The following is a 6,040-nucleotide window of genomic DNA, read 5'->3' on the forward strand; positions in this document are numbered from 1 at the left end:
GAATGAACTCCAACCATCCTCTAGCTACAGGCTTGAGGTCCAATCTTCTTAGTTAAACCGGCTTGCCTTTGGAGTCAACCTTCCATTGAGCTCCTTCTACACATATGTCCATGAGGACTTGGTCCAACCTTTGATCAAAGTTGACTCTCCTTGTGTAGGGGCGTGCGTTCTCTTCCATGTTTGGCAAGTTGAACGCCAACCTCACATTTTCCGGACTAAAATCCAAGTATTTCCCCCGAACCATTGTAACATAGTTCTTTGGATCTGGGTTCTTACTTTGATCATGGTTCTTGGTGATCCATGCATTAGCATAGAACTCTTGAACCATTAGTATGCCGACTTGTTGGATAGGATTTGTTAGAACTTCCCAACCTCTTCTTTGAATTTCATGTCGGATCTCTGGATAGTCATTTCTTTTGAGTTTGAAAGGGACCTCGGGGATCACCTTCTTCTTGGCCACAACATCATAGAAGTGGTCTTGATGGGCTTTGGAGATGAACCTTTCCATCTCTCCATGACTCGAAGGTGGAAGCTTTTATCTTCCCCTTCCCCTTTCTAGAAGATTCTCCGGTCTTAGGTGCCATCAATGGTAATGGAAAAACAAAAAGCTTATGCTTTTACTACACCAAACTTAGAATATTGCTCGCCCTCGAGCAATAAACAAAAGAATAGATGAAGAAGAAGAAGAAATATGGAGAGGGAGAGGGAGATGTGGTTTCGGCCAAGAGGAGTGTAGAGGGATGTGTTGTGTGAATTTGATGAAGAATGGAGGTCTTTATATAGGGAAGGGAGGGGGGGAGATTTCGGCCATATGGGTGGGTTTGGGTGGGAAATTGGTTTTGAATTTTTGAAGGCAGGTGGAGTTTATGAGGTAGGTTTATGGGGAAGACTGGATGGATGTGAGTGGTAAAGAGGTGATGGGGAAGAGAGTTTGAGGTGATTGGTGAAGGGTTTTTGGGGAAGAGTGTTTATGGGGTTGCGTGAAAGAAAGTGGTGAGAAGAAGTGAGTGGAGGTAGGTGGGGATCCTGTGGGGTCTACAGATCCTGAGTGGATCTTGTGGGGTCCACAGATCCTGAGTGGATCCTGTGGGCTCCACAGATCCTGAGGTGTTTAAGGATTTAAATCCCTGCACCCATTAGGCATGTAAAAATGCCTTTGCACACAACTCTGGCGTTCAGCGCCAGGTTGGTGGCCATTTTGGGCGTTCAACGCCCATTTGTGTGCCATTTCTGGCGTTGAACGCCAGAATCATGCCTGTTCTGGTGTTCAGCGCCCAGAAGCTGCCCATTTTGGGCGTTCAGCGCCAGCACCATGCTCTGTTCTGGCGCTGAACGCCAGACAGATGCTCCTCCAGGGTGTGATTTTTTTCTTCTGCTGTTTTTGATTCTGTTTTCAATTTTTCTATTTATTTTGTGACTCCACATGATCATGAACCTACAAAGACATATTACTAAGAAAATTATAGTTAGATAAATAAAAATTGGGTTACCTCCCAACAAGCGCTTCTTTAATGTCAATAGCTTGACAGTGGGCTCTCATGGAGCCTCACAGATGTGCAGAGCTTTGTTGAGACTCTCCAACACCAAACTTAGAGTTTGGATATGGGAGTTCAACACCAAACTTAGAGTTTGGTTGTGGCCTCCCAACACCAAACTTAGAGTTTGACTGTGGGGGCTCTGGTTGACTCTGCTCTGAGAGAAGCTTTTTCTGCTTCCTCTCCATGGTTGCAGAGGGAGATCCTTGAGTTTTAAACACAAGGGAGTCCTCATTCCATTGAAGGACTATTTCACCTCTGTCAACATCAATCACAGCTCTTGCTGTGGCCAGGAAAGGTCTTCCTAGGATGATAGATTCATCCTCTTCCTTTCCAGTATCCAGGACTATGAAATCAGTAGGGATGTAAAGGCCTTCAACCTTTACTAACACGTCCTCTACTTGTCCATAAGCCTATTTTCTTGAACTGTCTGCCATCTCTAATGAGATTTTAGCAGCTTGCACCCCATAGATTCCCAGTTTCTCTATTACAGAAAAGGGCATGAGGTTTATTCCTGAACCAAGGTCACACAGAGCCTTAAAGATCATGGTGCCTATGGTATAGGGTATTATGAACTTTCCAGGATCCTGTCTCTTCTGAGGCAATGTCAGTTGATCCAGATCACTTAGTTCATTGATGAACAAGGGAGGTTCAACTTCCCAAGTATCAATGCCAAATAGTTTGGCATTCAGCTTCATGATTGCACCAAGAAACTTGGCAGTTTGCTCTTCAGTAACATCCTCATTCTCTTCAGAGGAGGAATACTCATTAGAGCTCATGAAGGGCATAAGGAGGTTCAATGGAATCTCTATGGTCTCTAGATGAGCCTCAGAGTCCTTTGGTTCCTCAGAGGGAAGCTCCTTATTGGTCACTGGACGTCCCAGGAGGTCTTCCTCCTTGGGATTGACGTCCTCTCCTCTCCTCACAGGTTCGGCCATGATGCTTATGTCAATGGCCTTGCACTCTCCTTTTGGATTCTCTTCTGTATTGCTTGGGAGAGTACTAGGAGGGATTTCAGTGATCCTTTTACTCAGCTGGCCCACTTGTGCTTCTAGATTTCTAATGGAAGATCTCGTTTCATTCATGAAACTTACAGTGGCCTTAGACAGATCAGAGACTAAGTTTGCTAAATTAAAAGTATTTTGTTCAGAGTTCTCTGTCTGTTGCTGAGTGGATGACGGAAAGGGTTTATTATTATTAAACCTGTTTCTTCCACCATTATTAAAGCCTTGTTGAGGCTTTTGATCCTTCCATGAGAAATTTGGATGATTTCTCCATGATGAGTTATAGGTGTTTCCATAAGGATCACCTAAGTAATTCACCTCTGCTATTGCAGGGTTTTCAAGATCATAAGCTTCTTCTTCAGAAGATGCCTCTTGAGTACTGTTGGATGCAGCTTGCATTCCATGCAGACTCTGAGAGATCATATTGACTTGCTGAGTCAATATTTTATTCTGAGCCAATATGGCATTCAGAGTATCAACTTCAAGAACTCCCTTCTTCATAGGCGTCCTATTACTCACAGGATTCCTTTCAGAAGTGTACATAAACTGGTTATTAGCAACCATGTCAATGAGTTCTTGAGCTTCTGCAGGCGTTTTCTTTAGGTGAATAGATCCACCTGCAGAAGTGTCCAGTGACATTTTTGATAGCTCAGATAAACCATCATAGAATATATCCAGGATGGTCCATTCTGAAAGCATGTCAGAAGGACACTTTTTGGTCAACTATTTGTATCTTTCCCAAGCTTCATAAAGGGATTCACCTTCTTTCTGTCTGAAGGTTTGAACATCAGCTCTAAGCTTGCTCAGCTTTTGAGGAGGAAAGTACTTGGCTAAGAAAGCCGTGACCAGCTTATCCCAAGAGTTCAGGCTGTCTTTGGGTTGAGAATCCAACCATAATCTAGCTCTGTCTCTTACAGCAAAAGGGAAAAGCATGAGCCTGTAGACTTCAGGATCTACTCCATTAGTCTTAACAGTATCACATATCTGCAAGAATTCAGTTAAGAACTGAAAAGGATCTTCAGATGGACGTCCATGAAACTTGCAGTTCTGCTGCATCAGAGAAACTAATTGAGGTTTCAGCTCAAAGTTGTTTGCTCCAATGGCAGGAATGGAGATGTTTCTTCCATGTAAATTGGAATTAGGTGCAGTAAAGTCACCAAGCATCTTCCTTATATTATTATTATTTTCGGCTGCCATCTCCTCTTCCTGTTCGAAAATTTCTGAAAGGTTATCTCTGGATTGTTGTAATTTAGCTTCTCTTAATTTTCTCTTCAGAGTCCTTTCAGGTTCTGGATCTGCTTCAACAAGAATGTTCTTGTCCTTGCTCCTGCTCATATGATAAAGAAGAGGGCACAGAAAAATAATAATAATAGTATGGGTCCTTTATACCACAGTATAGGGATCCCTGTGTGAGTAGAAGAAGAGGGGGAGACAAAGAATGTGATGTAAAGAAAGAAACACAACTGTGAGGATGGCAGGGATGTGAGATGAGATGTTAGTAAATGAATAAATAAATAGAATAAGATGAGAGAGAAGGAATTTTCGAAAATAATTTTTGAAAAAGAGTTAGTGATTTTTGAAAATAGTTTTTGAAAAATGTTAGTATTTTTCAAAAATTTTTAAAATCAAAAATAAAAATAAGAATAATTAGTTAATTAAAAAGAAATTTTTGAAAAAGAGGGCAGATATTTTCGAAAATTAGAGAGAGAGAGTTAGTTAGGTAGTTTTGAAAAAGTTAAGAAACAAACAAAAAGTTAGTTAGTTAGTTGAAACAAATTTTGAAAAGATAAGAAGTTAGGAAGTTAGAGAAGATATTTTGAAATTAGATTTTTGAAAAAGATAAGATGAGAAGATATTTTTGAAAAGATATGATAGAAAATAGTTTTTGAAAAAGATTTGATTTTTAAAATCACAATTAATGACTTGATTCATAGGAAATCACAAGATATGATTCTAAAATTCAAAGTTTGAATCTTTCTTAACAAGCAAGTAACAAACTTGAAATTTTTGAATCAAAACATTAATTGTTATTGTTATTTTCGAAAATTTGGTATAAAAATAAGAAAAAGATTTTTGAAAAATATTTTTGGAATTTTCAAAAATAACTAAGAATTTTGAAAAAGATTTGATTTTTGAAAAAGATTTTGAAAAAGATAAGATTTTCAAATTGAAAATTTGATTTGACTCATGAGAAACAATTTGATTTTAAAAATTTTTGAAAAAGTCAATCCAAATTTTCGAATTTGATGATAGAAAATGGGAAATATATTTTTTTGATTTTTGAAATTTTTATGAAAAACATGAAAATTATGCAATGCATGAAATTTTTAGATCAAAACAATGAATGCATGCAAGAATGCTATGAATGTCAAGATGAACACCAACAACACTATGAATGTCAAGATGAACATTATAGACACAATTTTGAAAAATTTTAATGCAAAGAAAACATGCAAGACACCAAACTTAGAATTCTTTAATGCTTAGACACTAAGAATTCAAGAATGCATATGAAAAACAATAAAAGACACAAAACAAAAAATCATCAAGATCAAACAAGAAGACTTACCAAGAACAACTTGAAGATCATGAAGAACACTATGAATGCATGATATTTTCGAAAAAAATGCAAGATGCATATGCAATTGACACCAAACTTATAACATGACTTAAGACTCAAACAGGAAACACAAAAATATTTTTGATTTTTATGATTTTCTAATTTTTTTGATATTTTTGGTATTTTTTGAAAATTAATTGAAAAAGGAAAAATAAGGATTCCAAAATTTTTTTAACATGAATTCCAGGAATCTTGCATTCTTAGTCTAAAGCTTCAGTCCAGGAATTAGACATGGCTCACTAGCCAGCCAAGCTTTCAATGAAAGCTCCAGTCCAAAATACTAGACATGGCCAATGGCCAGCCAAGCTTCAGCATGTAATTCAGACATGACACGCTGACAAACCCTAATTTGACGGTTTGTTTTGGATTGAATTTAGAGTATTTTGATAACCTTTTGTCACATTTAGCCTGGGAATTAGCATGATTTTGTTATCTCTCCCATATTTGTGCTTAAGTGTAAAAACATGCTTTTTAAGCCTTATTTTGATGAATTCTAGTTCTTCTTTGATTCCATAAGATGCCTTGATGTGTTTGCTAGTAATTCCAGGATTGAAATAGGCTAGGCATGGATCAAAGGAAGCAAGGAAGGAAGCATACAAGTGGAGAGAAGCATAGAAAGTCAAAGAAGCAAAGTCAGCCATGCACGCGCACGCGCACAAGGCGCTCGCGCGCACATCGCAGAATTAGCCAGGGACGTGCATGCGTACCGTGCGCGCACGCGTCGATGAGGGCACATGACCTCACTAATGCAACACGTGCCTGGCGATTTGAGAGGGTTTCTGAACCCATTTTTGGCGCCAAATTGCTAAGGGAAAGGAATAAAAGGATGAAGGATTAAGGGGAAGGCATCATGATCACTTTTTGACCAACCATCATTCCCA

The 6,040-nt window shown here is 38.8% G+C and overlaps 1 non-coding gene across 1 annotated transcript; it reads left to right on the forward strand.

The window, feature by feature from the left end:
• The first annotated feature begins 3,232 nt into the window (after nucleotides 1-3,232).
• On the forward strand, nucleotides 3,233-3,340 carry LOC148580579 (small nucleolar RNA R71). The gene has a single exon (XR_015895657.1). It is a non-coding gene; the product is annotated as a small nucleolar RNA R71 (small nucleolar RNA).
• The last annotated feature ends 2,700 nt before the right edge of the window (nucleotides 3,341-6,040 follow it).

The sequence above is a fragment of the Arachis ipaensis genome, chromosome B10 (genome assembly GCF_059453495.1).
Source record: "Arachis ipaensis isolate K30076 ecotype BB chromosome B10, ASM5945349v1, whole genome shotgun sequence".
NCBI lineage: Eukaryota > Viridiplantae > Streptophyta > Magnoliopsida > Fabales > Fabaceae > Arachis > Arachis ipaensis.